We start from the raw sequence: 20,271 nt of genomic DNA on the forward strand, positions 1-20,271 counted from the left end.
GCCGACGATGCAGCATGAAGAAGCGCAACCTAACGTTTGACAGACAAAAGCCGGGCGCCCTACGAGCAATATGAAATCAAACTGACAGCACATGGCGTTTCGCGCTGACTCAAAAGTGATCTCGACAGACGCTGTTCTCTGCATAACGCTGAAAGAGCTAAAGAGCGTTTCTGTTGAGACGTAAGAAGCTTGTTTCTTTCTACCATGATGTTACCATGACAAAATCTGTCTTTAAACACCTTGCTCAGTCTCTGACGAGACTGTCGAAAATTGTTTTCGCCGATTGTATTGCAAACAGGCGGAAGCGGGGTATTGGGAAAAGTTTTCAACTAGCAATAATCGCGCCTCGGCTATACCTCACAGGCTACGATACTGCCACTGCGCAAAGCTGACGGTTGCCAGGCAACCGCGGGGATCCTATGGAAATCGTTATCAATCGTCTCATGGCATGTCGTTGCTGTAACGCTTCATATTTGCGGCCGGACACTTCCCGCCCCCCAAAGAAAAGAGCGCCAATCAGACAGGCGGAGACCGAGGACTCACAGAGCAGACGGCCACAGTCGCCATAATAAGAGCGATTGTGAGCGATTTTGTTTTCTCTCTTTGACCAGCCCAGCTGCGCCCCACCCGAAGGCAGGGAAGCACAAAAATTGTATGGAACTCATTCATGCTCCTCTCCATGGAAATCTTTAGTAAAAGGCAAAAGATTTGTACGAGATGAAGAGAAACCAGAGTGCGTGGCAGCACAGCTGCAGGAGCCCAGGCCGCCTTCAAAGCCTCTGCCCTGCCGGTCGTGGTTGGCAATGCACCTGGCCTTACAAACGAGCCAGTGGGGCCCGTTCAGCTCCGGGCTCATCGCCTGCGGCTCTCGGCTTACCTGGCAGGGGAGATACCTTGATCAGCCTGTAGTTAGAGTAGTTGGATTGTTTTCTTGTTTTGTGGAAGCAGTGTTTGTTTTGCAGTTTGAGATGGCAACCTTTGGATCCCGCAAGAATGCTGTACGTTTTGAGCTTTTGGATGACCTCTTCATGGATCGTATGCAGTTCAGCAGAAAAGTGTTACAGAAGGAACTTGGCTTTGAACCTCGGCACTTGGATTTCATTTTCGCTCTCCCAGGTCAGAAAGCATTTGAGGTTGTTTTTGCTACCTATTCTCTGTTTGAACAATGTGTGGATGTGTTTGAGGCAAAAAAAGGGAAAGTTCCTGCCCTTGAGAAGATCAACTTGCAGCCTCTGACACAGAGAGAGAGGAAAACGGTGCATGTTGTTATGTTCTCGGAACTGGCAAAGACGGAGGACATTCACACCTGGCTTAAGCAGTACTGCACCGTCCACCATGGAACTGAGGTTAGAGATGTTGACGGTATAAAAACAGGAGCAAGGAAATTCGAGGTTCGCTTGCTACCGGACAATGTAAATGGAGGCTTAAGGCACCTGCCCTCTACAATCCGGCTGGGCGCCTGCAATGGCTATGTTTTTTATGTGGGACAACCAAAGGTGTGTCGGCGCTGTGGTGCTGTGGGACACCTGGCATCGTCCTGCACTGTGAAATGCTGCAAGACCTGTGGCAAACAGGGACATTTAGCCTCTGACTGTTCAATGCTGCCAAAGTGCAATTTATGTGGTTCGGAAGGACACGTTTTTAAGAACTGCCCTCACGCCTACGCCAATAAACTCAAAATGAGAAAGGATGAGGCAGTGCTTGTTTCAGCCAAACCAGCCCGAAAAGCCAAAGCAAACAACAAGTCAAACAAAGAACCCTTGTTGGACAAAGACTCTCAGCCTCCAGCCAGGATCAGTCCTGCTGTGGCTCCGGGGCCGGTGGAAGAGAAATCCACTACGCTCCCACAACCGCAGACTGCACCAGACAAGCACGAGGGTTTGAAAACCCCCGAGAACAGCGAGGACCCCTCCCCCACTCCTGCTCCTCAGAACGAGGGCCAGTGTGGGGCCCCCCGGTGGAGCGGGTCCAGCGAGGATACCCAGGATTCAGAGGAGCTGCTTTTCTCAGACTCTGCAAGTGCTACAGATGCCCTCCTCTCCTCCATCCAGTCCATCACGGAGGATCTGCAGCAGCTGGTGGGTGAGGGGGAAGAGGAGACTGGTGCATCGGCTGCACCCCTTTCCCCTCAGTGCTCCCAGGAGCTGGACTTGAGGAAAAGGAAAAATGACTCTGTTTTCTCCCCGAGCGAGGAGGAAGGAGAGCATGGCGATGGGGACAGCTGGAACCCCTCCACCCCTCCCTCTACCCCCTTCCTTGAAATGGACTCCGTGAATGCTTTTACTGCTGCCACCCTGATGAAGGCTCATTCAGAGGATGGCTGGCAGGAAATTGGTAAGAAGAAAAAGAAAAAGAAGAAGGTAACAGGTGAGACCGAAGAGAAATGTGTTTTGTAAAGACTGGTTCCACTTTCTTATGTAATATGGATCTAAACATAATATCTCTTAACACCAGAGGTATCAATGACAGAGTTAAATGCCAGTCTGTCTTTGATTACCTCCAGCAGAGAGAGGGAGATGTGTTGATGTTGCAGGAGTGTGCTTTAGCCTATCAAGAGAGGTATAAAACCTTTGAAGATAGGTGGGATAAAGGGCCTTCTGTTTGGTCAGGGGACAATAACAACAGAGCCTCTGGCGTGGCCATTCTTTTCAAAGGATGGGCTTTCAAATTGAAAAGTATTCAGAGGGTCATAGATGGCAGGTTGCTTTGTGTGGATGTGGAATGGGGGACCGTTAACCTGCGGCTAATCAATGTGTATTGTCCTACTGACGTGGGAGGAAGGGTGGAGCTACTCAAGGCACTCTCCCCCCTATTGTTATGTAGCACAGACGTGATAGTGGGAAGGGATTTTAATTGTATCTTAGAGCACACAGACAGGCAGTCTAGCTCGCCGATAAAATTGGATTCCAGCTCACTGGCCCTGCAAAACTTAGTTCAAGACTTTAAACTCTCAGACACATATAGATGTATATATCCCACAACAGCAGGATACATGGTCAGGGAGGAATAGCAGCTCCAGAATTGACTATTGCTTTGTCTCAGAGAGAGTGAAAGTTGTTGGGGTCACTCTTCAGCCTGTCTTCTTCTCAGATCATCAGGCTTTAGGGTGTAGAGTGGAACTCCAGGGCGGGACTGTCTTTGGCCCAGGCCTCTGGAAACTCAACACAAAGCTGCTAGAGAACGAGGGGGTAGTATCCCGCTACAAGGAGAAACTATCACAGTGGCTGTCCTTGCAGTGTCTGTACGGGTCAGTAGGAGAGTGGTGGGAGGAGGTGAAGGTGAGGACAAAGGCCTTTTTCATGGCTGAGGGAAGGAAGGCTGCTGCCAGACGGAGAGGAGTGCTAGCCAGGAAACAGAGGCAGCTGCAGCGTCTCTACACGATGCTGCACAGTGGCTTCGATGTGCTCGAGGATATCACCCTTTTAAAAAAGGACATCGGGAGCATAGCCGAAGAAAGTAGTCGAGGAGTGCTGTTAAGAAGCAGAGTGCAGTTCTTGGAAGAAAATGAAAAGTGTACTCGCTTCTTTTTCAGGAAAGTGGTGGGCTCCAAGTCTGTCATGGAAAGTGTAGTTGATGAGGAGGGACGAGAGAGAACAGAGCCGAGTGCTATCCTCTCCTGCACCGAGGCCTTCTACTCAAGACTGTACAGCTCTACAGAGGTAAAGGATAAAGAAATTCTTTTTTTTACCTCAAAGCTAGCAAACGTTTTGAGTGAAGAAGATAGGGAAGTACTTGAGAGGGATTTGACAGTAGAAGAGCTGAGACAGGCTATGGAGAGCTTACAGAAGGGGAAAACTCCGGGTGCTGACGGGCTCCCTAAAGAATTTTACTGCACCTTTTGGGATCTGCTTCAGGATCCGCTACTGCTCCTATTCGAGGAAAGCTATAAGACAGAATTGCTGCCTGACTCCTTAAGAGAAGGCACTATCTCTCTCCTGTTTAAGAAAGGAGCAAAGAATGACATAAAGAACTGGAGACCCCTCAGCCTGTTAGGCGTGGACACTAAGATCCTGTCCAAAGCCCTTTTCCTGCGCCTACAAAATGTAGTGGCCTCACTGGTAGGGAAAGAACAGACTTGTGGGATAGCAGGATGCCTGATGAGCGACAACCTGGCCTTGTTGAGGGATGTCTGTCTGTACTCAGAGGATCGCTCCCTCCCTCTGTGCATTTTAGGTGTAGACCTAGAAAAGGCCTTTGACCGCCTAAACCGGCAGTACTTAACATCGGTACTTGAGCACATGAAGTTTGGCCCCATCATGAGAAAGTGGATTAACCTGCTGTACACAGGTAGCAACAGCAGAGTAATGGTTAATGGCAATAGATCACGCCCCTTTGAAGTCTGTTCAGGGGTGAGGCAGGGCTGCCCATTATCCCCCTTGTTATTCGTTTTGGCTATGGAGCCCTTAGCCTGTGCCTTGCGCCAGGATCAGGCCATTAATGGGATACCAGTGCCTGGAAGTGGGGGAGGAGAGGTAAAGACATCTCTATACATGGATGACTTCACCCTGCTCCTCTCTGACAATGCCTTAATTAGCAGAGCTCTGCAGTGTTGTGAGCGTTTCTCTTTGGCTTCCTCCGCAAAAATTAACAAATCTAAGAGTGAGATTTTTTATCAGAACTGGAGGGAGCCAAAAGAAGGACATGATCTCAGGCTGCAAGAGAAGAGAATTAAGGTCCTGGGGGTGTATTTTGGAGAAGAGATGGGAACAGTAAATTGGCAGAACAAATTGCCAATCTTAAACAAAAAACTGATGCAATGGAAGGACCGAGACCTCACCATGACAGGGAAGGTGCTGGTCATCAAAGCCGAGCTCTTGCCTGTCTTGAAGTTTCTGGCTTCTACCTTCCCAATCCCACACCGTGTTGCGGCGGTGCTGAGGAGATTGATGTTTCAATTTCTATGGGGTGGGAAGCAGGAAAGACTCAGAAGGGAAATAATGTACAGGCCGCTACCCTCAGGGGGGAAGTCTGTCCCAGATATTGCTACGAAGCTGCTGTGCATTTTCCTGGCCTCTGTGCTGAGAGGCTTTGCAACAGCACCTGCAGCGCGTACCTGGACTTATTTTTCCAGGCTCTGGGTAGGTAAGGAGGTGTTCAGAGCGTGGGGTGTCAGACCCAAGCTGGACGTCCCACTCTCTGACACATGCCCTGCAATTTATGGGACAGTTAAAAGTTTTCTAAGATCTCACCCAATTGGCCATATTCCCCTCCGAGATGTCAGCGTCCAAAAACTGGAAGATTTCGTAGCACCCCAGAACAATAGGCAGACCCCTGTGGGCATTTTAACATCAGCCCAAACAAGGAAGGTGTGGAAACACACATCCTCTAAGTTTCTGTGCAACATTCACAGAGATTTTGCCTGGAGTGTCGTCCACCAGTTCATACCGGTACGAACTTTCTTGTTCCGTAGGGGCCTCACCCCCATACCTCGCTGCGTTAGGGTGGGCTGCGGCGAGGAGGAGACTGTGACCCATCTCCTGTGGTCCTGCTTTTTTGCTAAGGCCTTCTGGGCACAGTTTGAAGATTGGTTGCAGGCTCTCTCGCCCCAATTTACCCTGACCGCTGCTTTCGTCATATACGGCATCTCTCCTGTCAAACTTCCTCCTGACATGTTTGACAGGATCTGGGCCGTGGTGAACAGTGGGAAAGACGCCCTGTGGAGAGTGAGGAACATGGGGCTGTTCAAAGGCATAGAGGTCCCATTCAAGGCAGCAGGTAGCCTGGCCCTGTTCATCACCTGAGAGAACTATTACCTCAGAGATCTGTGGAGAGAAGGGAGGGAGGAAGCAGAAAATCTGTGGGAAATAGAGAGCATAGGTCAATATCTCAAGAAACTTTGAAAAACATTATCATGTTTAAGTAAAGAATGTGATTTGCACCAGAAAAAAAGAAAATTGTTGCTATGTAACTGTTACCGTGTCAAAATGTAATGAGATGTGATCATATATACTGTTTTAAGTATGTATATTAATGTAAAGCTTTCTGATTTGTGATGTCCTGTATTTTTTTGTGAAAAGAAAATCAAGTTCTTAAAAATCGAAATCGGTTCACCCAGGGCGAGGCTCGGCCATTGCACTCCGGCTGTGCTGACCCCTGCGAATTCCCCAAATGTGGGAATCTCGACTGCATAATTTCTGGTAGTGGGGGACTGCGTTCGCGCTCTCCCCTGATGTGCTTGGTCCAAAATCAGATACGGGAGGGTTAGGACACCACGAACTGCGTGGCTGCGGAAGGATCCCGGTTCGAAAGGAGTCGACGCCGCTGCTGGTTCTCGGTGGCTTTTAGTTAGGGGTCCGGAAAAACATCTCAAGCTAGTTCCACTACTCCTTCCGGAGGTTCATTCCCTTTTCAAAGTCAGTCGTTTTGCTGTAGTCTGCGTTCTTTAGGCTGATTATCGAGGTTAGCCTTTATTTGGTCATGGGGGGCCTCGGTACTGTATGCTGAGTCTAAAGACAGTTTCACCCGTTTTCTGATTGCTAGGTTCTGTAGGTTCTGTACCAGACATGTCAAACAGTGAATTGCTGTACCTCTATTGTATCCGTCCTCAATGAATGAAATCAGTAACAAATGAATATATGTCTAGTTATACGAAAAACAAGTGGTTTATCGACTTATCTTCATTTGCAGATTTAGAGGCAGCTTCGATATTCGTTTTACAAACTGTTTTTTTTTAATATGGGTCACACACATGCCACAGCAACAAAACATCTCTAGAGATGAGGCTATAGATCACCTTTCCATCCTGCAGGTTTTCCTCCCAAAGCCTGCGGCACCAACGTATGCTATTGCAGACACCAACGTAGCCTAGATAGAAAACCGAAATAGCCGTGGGTTTGCTTGCTGGTCTGAAGGATCTCTCTTCGAATCTCTATCATTTGTCAATGGAAGTAAAAGGCGCTGCAATCTCATACGTTCAGAATCAAACCCGCAGCTGTTGTTCGACTTTATTTCTTGACTAATTACAACTGAGTGTCGCATGAGCAGTTACATAAACTTGTCTGGTATATTTGAACACAAATGCCGTTCTTCAATTAAAACTAACAGTACATTGTCAGGGACATTCAGTTCTATACAAACAAGAGACAGACAAGAGAATATTTCTACCGTTCATGTGGACTACGTGTTGACTTACTGATCGGAATAATTAAAAAGTTCGGGCTCATAGCCGATGCAGTGCGTGCTAATTAGAACAGCAACGCTGAGCTCTCAGCACCGTACTGAGCCCAGGTGTTTTTCTAAAGCTGTCAGGTGCAGTTCATTTACATGAAGGAAATCTCTTACTGGGTACGATTACAATGCAGTAAGTAGCACAGACTACTTAGGGAGTAGCCCGATGCGTTTAAAAACGACCCGAGCCAGACAGGAGTCGAACCTGCAATCTCCTGAACCGTAGTCAGACGCGTTATCCATTGCACCACTGGCCCTGGTGTGATACTGCAGGACTGTAACCCAGTGAGATCAGTACTGCAACTAGTAAAATATTACCCCCGGTCCATTCTTTTCCAAAAGTAAGAAACACCTGTTTTCAACATTTTGTCTGTTTTAAAACCATATCTCTTTAAACCAAACCAAGAGTTTGTCTTTTGCACTGATATTCTGATTCATTTCGATTTCAAAGAAAAAAAAAACATTATCTTCCAAAGCATCATAAAATTGTCCCTTCTTCCAGACTCTACTTCTCTCTTGTAGTAGTACAGCAGACCTTTCCAGGTGAGCAGATCACAGAGTCCGAAATGAGCTTCCTCCATCAAGCAAAGTACCTGAACATGACTCTGTCTTCATAAAAGCACCCCTGTAATAAAGAAATTAAATCCAAACTCAAGAGGGCAGTTGCCTACTGAAGTTCAAGAAGTCATCAATTTTAACCTAGCAACACATTAAAGGCTGCATCTATACAAGTACGATTCTAGAAATGCTCACCAGATTACGTTTTAAGAAGGAACTGCGCCTCAGGTTCCGCCGAGATCTTAACTCGGATGGCAGGATTCAGAGTCCGGAGTGTGGACTGATGGCGCACGGAGGGTCCACATACTGTGGATCCCTCAGTGATCTTCCCCGTGTTCAAACAGCCAGCGTGTGACTCCCCTGTCCCCGTGACCTCATTGCTCTGCTCTCGCCTCTGTGCAGCCGAGCCGGACTCATGGTAAAGTGGAAAAAAATATGCCCTCAACGTGAGATTGACTCTGGAGCGAGGATAGACGTTACCTTTTTATCGTTGAACAGGATATATGTGATGTGGCGACTACAGATGCAGCCATTCAAAATGCGCGGTAAAAACCCGCGGTACGGTAACCTACCCACAAGCCACCGCGGGGCACCGGAGGGTACCGCAGGGCAAGTGATTGGCTGGCCAAAATGACCGACAGGGGCACTCGTGGTGCATTGGTTGGTAGTGCAAAGATTTAATCATTTAATGTCTTTACTGTGCACATTTTAATCCGCTTAGTTTTGAATATTTATATGGATTTTACCACTAAAGGGAAATTTTAGTAGCTGAGCATAAAAAGAAGAGGAGCATAACGCATCTGAAGGTCATAAACGATATTAATTTAGGAACATAAACATTACTGTATGTATGTAAACTGTACCGTGTATGGCTTGTCTTGGTAGTTTAAAGAAAAAATACACACCAGTCTTCCATTTCTCCCTAAACATTTTAAGCATGAAAGTTTTATGAAACGGTACCCAAATATACGATTGCTGTATAGAATGAATTTTAATTTTAAAAAATTATTTAACACGAACATTAAGCTGTTTACATCTTCCGCCTGAGAACAGTCACCCGTTGCTACCCAACGCAGAATGGTGATTGGCTGACACCATCTGACACCCCTCTGATTGGAGAAAAAAGACGTGCTGGTTTGCTATACCAGGAAGAGGATTTCTTTCTATTCAAAACGTGTATTTTAAAAGTTTAAGAAGTAAAAACCTTACAGCGTACACAGATTTCTAAACTGATCAGGATCGTTATCTTTGTCTTATGCATAATAATGTTCACCGCTCTGTCCAGCAAATTAATAATAAACTTTATTTTATATAGTTTTTTAAACGAATAAGTAATTAGATTGCTCATAAACCTAATCACTTGCTTTTTCTTTTTATTTAGGCTCAGATTTCAACTATAGATCGTATTATTAATAACCATAATAACAACCAACCAACAAAAACAACCATATAAACATAATACCAACCAAAAACATAGATAACAACCACAATACAAAATCAAATAATCAAACCATTTTACACTCGCAAAGTCCTCCAATTATCATAATCCCGCCCCTTATGCAAAACCAAACCTTCCTCCCATCCCAGTTTATCCTGTTTATCATAAACAAAATCCACCTCAATTTTCAACATAAAGCATTACAAAAAATCAATACCACAACACTCCATACTCAACAACGATAATTCACAAACAGCCAGAACATGTAACTACACATTCCCAAACATACCCAAACATAGCCCCGCCCCTTATGCAAAACCAACATCCCTCCCCTGTTCTCTCTCTCCCCTGGCGGTTGTAATTGTTTTTATTTTCAAATAAATTTTAGCAAAGTCATGTATTTTAAAAATCTTAAGATTTTTCTATTTATGTCTTTATTTAGTGGTTTCATTAGTGACTAAGGCTAAACTTTCTTGGAAAAATGTCTTTTATGTAAACCATGTTTGCTATTAATTCATTCAGGGCTAAAATATGTTCATTGTCTTCTAATGAAAGAAGGGTTCCTTTCGCCGTAGTCGGGAGCCTAGCCTTTAACTAGTAAGTACTGTATTTACTGGGTTTTTTTTTGGGGGGGGGTGTCTTTCGCTGGAAATCTCGCCTCCTACTTTGAAAATACCCGTGAAACCGGTTCAATTCGTCACAGCCAGCACTCCTGCAGAGAGTTGGGTTGTACAGTACTTGCAGTGTATACAGTACACGCGTTATGCTCTTCGTTAATGTCTGTGAAGTTTTATTTAATCTCTGAGCCATACTGATTCTTCTGGAAGCCAGTTTCCGCCAGGGAGTAAAAAAAAAACACACTATGGTATTCTCTCCAATGCAGTGCAGTTAAAAACATACCTCTGATGCTGCTCCTAAATGAATATCGTTTATGACCATCAGAAGCTTTATGCTCCTTTTCTTTTTTCCAGTGGATTGAACAGGGAGAGGCATTTCATGATGTACTTTTCACTGATGAAACAACAGTGGCTCTGGAACAGTTTTCAACCATGTCGTTTTATAAAAAGGGGAGATATGTACACGTTACTGAAGCTAAAAGTTTAGCCTTTGTCACTGATGTAAACACTAAATAAAGACATATAGAAATCCCTACTTTACAGACTGTATATGGCTGGTATTGGTAGTTTAAAGAAAAAATACACACCAGTATTCCACTTTCTCCCTAAACATTTTTAGGATCAGAGTCTTACATGTGGTTATTTCGAAAACGTTTGTACGTGCTCCTTCTTACCATGTTACTGTTTACCGTTACTGACCATATTAAGTTTAAGTGCCTGTGGGCACTTTTCCTGTCCGTGGGGGGTGGACCGTCTTTCATTAGAAGGTTAGTCTGTTCTACTCTGAGAATGTAGAGGGGGTGGGAAGTGTCCGCGGTCATTTAATTAGTATTAAAATCTTAGTTATCTTTCTAGTTCACAGGTTTGCATGCATAATTTAATTTTGAAAGCCACTGAGACATCAGGTACTACTGTTGTATTTATGAAAAAGAAACAAAACAAAAAACATACTAACAACTGTGCCATCCTACTCCTTAGTTAATACATTTTATTATTCATAAACAGTTAACATTGTTAGCAAAATATTTTGAATTATATTTAACCCTATTTTTTCTTTAGTTTTGTATTTAACTTATTATATGATAGTCAGACTTAATGTATATTAATGTATATTTGAACAATGAAAATATATTTTTACAAGATTTTACATTAAGCACTTAAAATTAATATGGTTAATAATAGTAAACTGTAACATGCTGTAACAAGATCGGTTAACTGCGAAGAAAATCCTTTCAGAGAAATTTTTCAGGTGTGAAGAACAAACCTGTTCCCACACACCCTGCCCCCACTACCATTAGAATATACACAAACATTTTAGCGTTTCATTCTGAGCAGAAGACCCTCACACCTGAAGAGTGCTGGCTGTGACGAATTAAACCGGTTTTACAGGTTTCAATCACAGATTGGGACTCAGTAAAGTAACACACAGCGCCACTGGATTTGATAATACTGTACCTAACCAAAATCCGCAATATGGAAACAGAACCTAATTGTTGATAGATGATGTACTCGTAACATTTTTTCAAGACGAACTACAACATTTAAAAAATGACTTGTATGTACTTGATATCTCTAATCAATCCACGGGTTCCAGCACAAAACGAAACTAAAACGCATACCGTTTAGCGCTTCTTATTAGTTGCTCAAAAGTAATATGGCCGTATGAAATGCATAATATAAACCTAGAAACATATACGTGAGCAGTACTTAAGCACTGTAGTATCGGTGTTAAGACATACCTCTCAAATACTGTAAATCAAGTTAAAAATATCTCAAGACCGATTCTGGTCGTAATTAAACCATGTTTTCTTTTTCATCTTGAAATAACTCATTTCTAAATACCTTTTTCACTGTTAACATCTTGTAGCAACTTTGCGACAAAATATACACTCTGACAGTTCATCCTGCTACCAACATTAAATAAAACAAATCTTAAGATTTCTATATTTATGTCTTTATTTAGTGGTTTCATTCGAAGCTTACAATGTTTAGGGAGAAATGGAATACTGGTGTGTATTTTTTTCTTTAAAGTACCGAGACCAGCCATATACTGTATGTTAAGATTTCCCTTCAGTGGTAAAATTAGATATGAATATTCAATACTTAAACGGGCACAGTTAAGACATTAAATATACATATACATATTGTATACAGTACAGTTTGCATACGGTAATATGTTTATGTTACGCGATTAAAAAATAAATAAATAAAACTGGAAGGTCCAGCACCACCATTATGTTTATATGGTTGTTTTTGTTGGTTGGTTGTTATTATGGTTATTAATAATACGATCTATAGTTGAAATCTGAGCCTAAATAAAAAGAAAAAGCAAGTGATTAGGTTTATGAGCAATCTAATTACTTATTCGTTTAAAACGCTATATAAAATAAAGTTTATTATTAATTTGCTGGACAGAGCGGTGAACATTATTATGCATAAGACAAAGATAACGATCCTGATCAGTTTAGAAATCTGTGTACGCTGTAAGGTTTTTACTTCTTAAACTTTTAAAATACACGTTTTGAATAGAAAGAAATCCTCTTCCTGGTATAGCACACCAGCACGTCTTTTTTCTCCAATCAGAGGGGTGTCAGATGGTGTCAGCCAATCACCATTCTGCGTTGGGTAGCAACGGGTGACTATTCTCAGGCGGAAGATGTAAACAGCTTAATGTTCGTGTTAAATATTTTTTTTAAATTCAATTAAACGGGCACAGTTAAGACATTAAATATACATATACATACTGTATACAGTACAGTTTGCATACGGCAATATGTTTATGTTACGCGATTAAAAAATAAATAAATAAAAATGAAAAGTCCAGCACCAGCTGGATTCGAACACACAACCTGCCAGTTGGTAGTCACGCACCTAGACCAGTAGGCTACAAGACAGCTCGCATGACCAGGTAGGCGAAACAGCCCTACATAGCTCTGCCGCAGTACACGGATATAATCATACCGTTATTAAATTCTTTAGATACGCGATTCCATATTATATTCCCTTTTAATCAAATTCTAAAAGTATGCTTGTTGACGTATCCGGTATCACGTTAGTTAAAGACTTCGAAGCTTACAATGTTTAGGGAGAAATGGAATACCGGTGTGTATTTTTCCTTGTGATATTTTAAGCTCTAGTTGAATGATAGGTGTCGCATTTTAAATCATTCTCGTAGCTAGAAATTATGAAACGCCCTGTTAAAAGCAAGGAAGTTTTTATGCCCCGTTGAAGTAAAACAAAATGCCTGACAAAGTATGGCTTGGACAGATTCCAAGTGCTTGTACAAATGTGCTAAAGAAATTATACTTTGAGTATACAGCTTGTCCAAAGTCATCCATTATTAATACTATTAGTAATATCTTCAGTAAAGGTTTTGATGCATAAATATTTCTGATAAAGGTAGGTTGTGTACTTTTGTCCAACTGAGCAGTCTTGCTTTCATAAAATATACCAACATTTGAATGACTGATGATTAACATGCTGTAATACACAGTTCAAAATTAAAGGCTCGAATGCTATACATGAGAGGTTAAGCTCCCCCTGGCGGTTTTACAAGGCGACGCCGGATAGCTAGTCACATGACACACGTGATACCGCGTGATACCCCGGTGGGCGTGTCGCGGTATGCCGTGAAATACCTCACCCATTTTGAATGGCTGCATCTGTAGGTTCAATTTTGTATCCTCTTTAAAAGATTAAGGACTGGGGTGAGCGTGATTTACCACCCTTTCAGCTAAGAACCCGACGTGCGGACCGTTTAAGCTGCATAGACTCGGTCGTTTAACTCTTCTCCATTAGAAGGGTTAAGGTTAAAGAAAAAAACATTGCTGACTTCTTTTTTTTTTTGCCAGCCTCGAGTGCTGATTAGCAAGGTTTGTATTTCATGTTTTGCAAGTTGCATCCATTATAAGAAAAACAAGTCGTTCAAGACAGGAAATGAATGCTTGCATTTAATTAAGTCTAGCCGTAGGCGGTTGTCCATAATGACCAGTTCTGTTCGAGAAGAAAGAACAAAAAAGGCACCGCTGGGATTCGGAGCCAGGGTCTCCTGTTTACTAGACAGGCACTTTAAGCAACTAAGCCACGGTGCCCCAGGAGAGCTGTCCTTTGACAGCCACTTGGACACACCACTCAGACACATCTGCATTCGGTGTGTGCTCCGCCTGCTCGCTGAGCAAGTTGCCACCTTTACATATAATAGCAACATCAACACCAAGAGAAAGGGTGACAAATGGCTTTTATCTGGAACTTTTCATGTCCAAGGAGCTCAATGTGCTTTCTGTGTACAACAGGGCCACTGAACTCCACACTGGCCACTGAACCACAGCAGTGGCTTGCTGGCTTGACACCTCTCAAGGAAAATGTTGAAATTGCATGTGGAACAGGAAAATGACTCTCAGGTGCCCATTGCTCATTTTCAGACACATTTATGCAATACTTTCACCATGCGTTGAGCAATAGGGATTAAAGATAGCAGAGGTAAGGTTTAAAAGTGATTCTGAGGTGCAACACATCAGCGATACAGCTAGGCATCTGAAATGCGGGGTTTGAGAGCCCTTCAGGGAACACCGTACCCTAAAGGTACCAGAAGTCCACTAGTATAAGCATTAAGTCACTGTCACCCCTGTTACAATGTGATTGCTACATATCTTCATTTCTTTGGTTTTTAAGGAGTAAGAGTGCAGGGGGTCTAAATCTGCGATCCAGTGTGTTGAAGTATTTCACAAGACTACCTGTAGCCCGTCTGAAAATAAATCCTCATTCTGATTATTGCCCTGGGCATGTACCAAAAAATTACTGAGCATATATATATCTCACTGTGTTGAAGCTAGAGACCTGTATGTAATAATATGATGCTAAAATGTTATTTTCACATATATTAATGTAATAAATGATTGCTTATGCTTTATAAACAAACCTAATTAAAATAAAAGCTTAAGTTTTGTATTTATCTTGTACCATAGAACATGATTTTCTTTGTATTTCAAGCCCACAGTCCAAAGTGTCCAAATGACGCACTACATGATATAAGGAAGATTATCACATGCATATCGGTATTATCTTTCTTATGAAAATGCATTCCTTTCATTACCTTTTACTTTTTAAAATGAACTCAAATTGTGTATAATGTAATAATTTAAGTAGAATAGATTCTAATAATATAATGATCCAGTGTGTTGCACTACTTCACTGCTTCACTGCTCTATGCCGTCTGGAAATAAATCCTCAGACTGCTTACTGCCCTGGGCATGTACCAATAAATTACAGGAGCACATCTATATATCACTGCGTTGAAGCAGGAGACACACAATCACTGCAAACACATCCTAAATACAGTGTTCCATCACCTTTGACCTCATCCAGAACATATCATTTCTTGAAAGGGATTGCTGTCCGAATGCACATCTGAATCCCAAACAGAATCTCTAGTAATATACGATCGTTTGTGAAACATGCAAATGACTGTCTCAGGGGCCCATTCCTCATTGTCAGACACATGTATGTAATGCTTTCACCGTGCATTGAGCAATAGGGATTAAAGACGCCACAGGTAAGGTTAGATGTCATGTTCTATGATCATTTCTTTCAGCATTAGGGACTAAATATACTAAACGTATGATGCTAAAATGTTATTTTCACATATATTAATGTAATAAATGATTGCTTATGCTTTATAAACAAATCTAATTAAAATAAAAGCTTAAGTTTTGTATTTATCTTGTACCATAGAACATGATTTTCTTTGTATTTCAAGCCCACAAAGTGTCCAAATGTTCTATGATCATTTCTTTCAGCATTAGGGACTAAATATACCAAACGTATGATGCTAAAATCCTGAAAAAAGGATGTGCTCCATCTTGTCAGTAGATTGGATTCCAAAACTGATTTGGGTCAATATACATTATCTTTGAAGATAAGGTACAGTCTACTGTAGGGAACCATCAACTTAGAAAGCATTGGCCTTCCCTGGGGGTCAGGTAGGTGCAAAAGATAAACCTTTATCCTATCTTTATATTAAGATAAGTGGCCAAGCAGTATTTTTCCAAGTTTCACCAAGCTCATCATGTTGCCATAGTAGACAAAGTTCTATAAAATGTTAAATAACTTTTAAAAAAAGCATCTTGGTCTTTCAGTACTGTACAAGGTGAATTAAACTGTCCCTGGTAATAAAAAGTAATTAGAAGCATCTCAGAAACTTTATCTCTAGAAACATTAGCTGTTTTATATCATGTAATTTAGTGTGATGTTGTCAGAATTCAAGGACATTATCACACACAGAAATTGGTTCAGTTAAATCTAAAAAACACAGCTAAACATGGGTTTAAATGTAACAGAAGTCTTACCTCTTGTCAAAAGATTTAATTCAAGAAGCGATGTAATAAATGATTGCTTATGCTTTATAAACAAATCTAATTAAAATAAAAGCTTAAGTTTGGTATTTATCTTGTACCATAGAACATGATTTTCTTTGTATTTCAAGCCCACAAAGTGTCCAAATGACGCACTACATGATATAAGGAAGATTATCACATGCATATCGGTATTATCTTTCTTATGAAAATGCATTCCTTTCATTACCTTTTACTTTTTAAAATGAACTCAAATTGTGTATAATGTAATAATTTAAGTAGAATAGATTCAGGTAGGAAATATAGAGTCATGATGTTTATGGCTGACATCATTTCACATGGGTGAATTTTAAGCTAAGAAACAAAAACATTTACAATGAAGATACCATTGCTTAATTTTTAATGCCTTTAAAAAATAAATACCTCCTGAGAATAATTTGCCACTCCCAGATCCTTGGTAAGGTACTGTTTGAATCCAATCAGGAGAGGAGCATCCAGGGAGTGCTTTCTATAGAGTCCAGCTTGGGCCACTCTCTTCCGGCCTGCTGATACTTTTTAACTACTCAGGGCCTGTAAGGATATAAAACACCGGTTTAAACATTTTATACCTATAAGACAAATAGAATTTTAGTAAAAAATAGATACATCTGAAAAATAAAAAGTCTTACTGCTGATAGAGTTCTTCAGAGCTCACATCTTCCCCTTCCTTATCCGCTTCTGTTTCAGTTTCTAGAGCAGCCTCTGGCATCTCTTCCTCCTGGACAGCGGCCTCTTGCTCAGGGCCGCTGGAATGCAGGTAGATTCTTTTCAACATGCTTTTACATAATATGTTGTAACAATGATTTCAAAAAGAAACTACAGAAGCCTTACAGATTAAAAATATCTCACCTTGTGCTCATTTCCCTCTATTCCCCGTGTTGCAGTGGTGGGATGACGTAAATTACTGCTTCGACACGTAACGGCATTATAATCAAATGCAAGAGCTGAAGGCTTTAGTTTTGTTTCGTTTTCTATGGCGTTCGTAAGCGCGCAAATCAAAGGCAATTCCTGCGTCTAACACGAATGTAAATGCTTTTGAAAGTGCAGTGTGGTGCAGCTTGTAAAATCCTTGTCCACATTTGTGGTTTGTTGATGTTTTTTCTGTCTGCCAAAGTTGCATTTTGACATCTGGACGGGGAGACTTTATCATTTGAACGTGAAGCCAACCTTAAACCCTCTGAGGCGTGTCTGTCTGCCGGCACGTATTTTGTGAAAGGTATTTTTTTTTTTAACGGAGAGCGACTTTGAAAAAGTTTCCGCAGCCACCTCGCACTCCGTGTTAGATTATAGGAGGAATGCGGCAGCGGCGAACTCGCTGTAGTCGTGGCCGAGTGGTTAAGGCCATGGACTCGAAATCCATTGGGGACTCCCCGCGCAGGTTCGAATCCTGCCGACTACGGCGTCTGCCGCACGTCGCTTTGTGCCTTCGCTGAAAAGGCGTAGTGCCGCTTCTCCTTTCCTCGTGCTATAAAAACGCTAAATCGCTTGTCCCCGCTGCCATGGAAATCAATTCTTCAGGTAACCACACACTTTGTGTTCGCACCTCTGGTGCTCTACTTATGCCTTTGAAAACCTAATGAATAAAGCTGAAAGAACCGACACAATATGTAGGTGCTCGTAAAGCACGCAGTAAAGAACTGTTAACAGCAAGGTTTCAGTGGGTTAACTGAGGAGAAGGCGTGATCGCTAATTGTTGACTTTTTATTTGGTGTTAGAAACACTCTTACTGTGCATGACGTGCAACAAATGTAGCCACAGAAATTGCATCACCCTTTCATGTATGCTATTGCAGACACCAACGTTGCCTAGATAGAAAACCGAAATAGCCGTGGGTTTGCTTGCTGGTCTGAAGGATTTCTCTTCGAATATCTATCATTTGTCAATGGAAGTAAAAGGCGCTGCAATCTCATACGTTCAGAATCAAACTCGCAGCTGTTGTTCGATTTTATTTCTTGACTAATTACAACTGAGTGTTGCATGAGCAGTTACGTAAACTTGTCTGGTATATTTGAACACAGATGCCGTTCTTCAATTAAAACTAACAGTACATTGTCAGGGACATTCAGTTCTATAAAAACAAGAGACAGACAAGAGAATATTTCTACCTTTCATGTGGACTACGTGTTGACTTACTGATCGGAATAATTGAAAAGTCATAGCCGATGCAGTGCGTGCTAATTAGAACAACAGCAACGCTGAGCTCTCAGCACCGTACTGAGCCCAGGTGTTTTTCTAAAGCTGTCAGGTGCAGTTCATTTACAGTACGCCCCGTGTCTCAACGGTAGGACGGAGTCAAATACTGCCTCGACACGCAACAGCATTATAATAAACCGCATGACTTGAGGGCTGTTCTCTTTGAATGTTCCAAGGCATTCGTAAGAGCGTAGGTCAAGGGCCATTCGTGCATCTCCTGTAACTCGAGTAAAAATGCTATTCAAAGTGCAGTGACTGAAATCGTCGTCCACATGTCTCCGTTGTTGATTTCTTTCTGTCTAAGAAAGTTCTATTTTCATGTCCGAACGGGGAGACTTTATCATTCCAACTTGAAGCCACCCTTAAGTACTCTGAGGTGTGTGTCTGCTTACACGTATGGCGTAAAAGGTTTCTTAAACGGAGAGCGAACTTGAAAAAAGTTGCCGCCGCCGCCGCCACCGCCGCCGCCTCGCACTCCCTGTTCGATTGTAGCAAGAAGCCAACAGCTGGCATATTCACTGTAATCGTGGCCAAGTGGTTAAGGCAACAAACTTTAAATCTGTTTGGGTCTCCCTGCTCAGGTTCAAATCCTGCCGACTATGGTGTCCTTTGCATTTGCTCTCGTGCGTGCATGAAAAAGGACCAGCGCTGTTTTGTTTTCGCTGGGACCTTTAACACTCTAAATCGCCTGGACCCGCAGCCTGTGAAATCGATTCTTCAGCACCCACGAAGGACGCTTTGCCGCTGGACACAGATACCGATGCTTTTCTACAACGAGCTTTCCAGCTGAATTTTCTCGGCAGCTCCGTACTGAACCTGTTCTCCATTGCAACATAGCGGAGGCTCGTCACGTCTATAGCAAGGCTGTGTAGGACCGCATACGCCACAGTGACTTGTACACAGACCACATGAAAGGCAAGCAAAATACACTTTTAAAATTCCAAAGACTCACAAGGTCAGAGGAACAGCGATGACCTGAACAGATCTGTTACAGAAGTCTAGGTTGACCTTTTTAGAGCTGTAATTGCATTTTTGTTTAATAGAAGATCAAATCTACTCGCATGTACCAGCACCTTACAGTTTATTGATGTTAATTCTATTTAAGTAATAAGATTGCTAACGATGTTTGACTTTAGCTGGTGTTTTTTAGAACAAATTGCTTACTCTTCTGTAAGGAATACGCAGTACGTGCCTTTGTCAGTCATTGCTCACCATACCTGTAACTTTCTTATCTAACTCACTTCCTCAAATGGTGAAGGTCCACAAACATAAATGAAAAAAACCCTTGTTGTAGATGAGGTGCACAAAAAAGCAGCCCCTGATAGTGTATAACACATTTATACTATTGCAGAGACACATGTAACATATATATATATACTGTATATATATATGAAACAGAAATAGAAACAGAAACAGGAATCGCTTACTCACCTGGAGAATCTCTGTAGGAATATCTAGCATTTATCAATGGAAATAAAAGCTGCTTTAATACAGTGCATGTTCAAACTCAAACCCTCAGCTGCTGTTCTTGTTTGTTTTGGGACAAATTGCAACTGAGCATGGCATGAGCCGTTACGTACCCTTATCTGTTAGGGAATTTCAAGGGAGGAGTTAGGTCAGAATGGGTAGGCTGCAAAACAACAAGTAAAGATTTATTCCAAGATGAAACGTTGTGGCGATTTTCTTATCTTTTCAGCATGGACTAAACGTTTATGTGTTCCTTATATGCTATATATGTATATATTAGCACCAATGTCGTTCTTAAAAACTAACATGAAATTGTCAGGGACATTCAGCTATATACAAAGACGAGACAGACAAAGTAATAATTCTGTATTAACGTGGCCTACATATTGACGCAATGATCGAACTAACTGACATGTTCTGATTCAGATCCCCTGCAGTTCAT

General features: G+C 42.1%; 4 non-coding genes across 4 annotated transcripts; 2 read left to right on the forward strand and 2 right to left on the reverse strand.

Annotated features, from left to right (window-relative positions):
* Positions 1-248: 248 nt before the first annotated feature.
* On the reverse strand, positions 249-390 carry LOC138225993 (U4 spliceosomal RNA). Its single transcript, XR_011184322.1, has one exon. It is a non-coding gene; the product is annotated as a U4 spliceosomal RNA (small nuclear RNA).
* Positions 391-620: 230 nt separating this feature from the next.
* On the reverse strand, positions 621-737 carry LOC138225997 (U5 spliceosomal RNA). Its single transcript, XR_011184325.1, has one exon. It is a non-coding gene; the product is annotated as a U5 spliceosomal RNA (small nuclear RNA).
* Positions 738-5,999: 5,262 nt separating this feature from the next.
* Positions 6,000-6,169, forward strand: LOC138226041 (U1 spliceosomal RNA). Its single transcript, XR_011184365.1, has one exon. It is a non-coding gene; the product is annotated as a U1 spliceosomal RNA (small nuclear RNA).
* An 11,317-nt stretch (positions 6,170-17,486) lies between these two features.
* On the forward strand, positions 17,487-17,568 carry trnas-cga (transfer RNA serine (anticodon CGA)). Its single transcript has one exon. It is a non-coding gene; the product is annotated as a tRNA-Ser (tRNA).
* The last annotated feature ends 2,703 nt before the right edge of the window (positions 17,569-20,271 follow it).

The sequence above is a fragment of the Lepisosteus oculatus genome, unplaced genomic scaffold, assembly GCF_040954835.1.
Source record: "Lepisosteus oculatus isolate fLepOcu1 unplaced genomic scaffold, fLepOcu1.hap2 HAP2_SCAFFOLD_111, whole genome shotgun sequence".
NCBI classification, from domain to species: domain Eukaryota; kingdom Metazoa; phylum Chordata; class Actinopteri; order Semionotiformes; family Lepisosteidae; genus Lepisosteus; species Lepisosteus oculatus.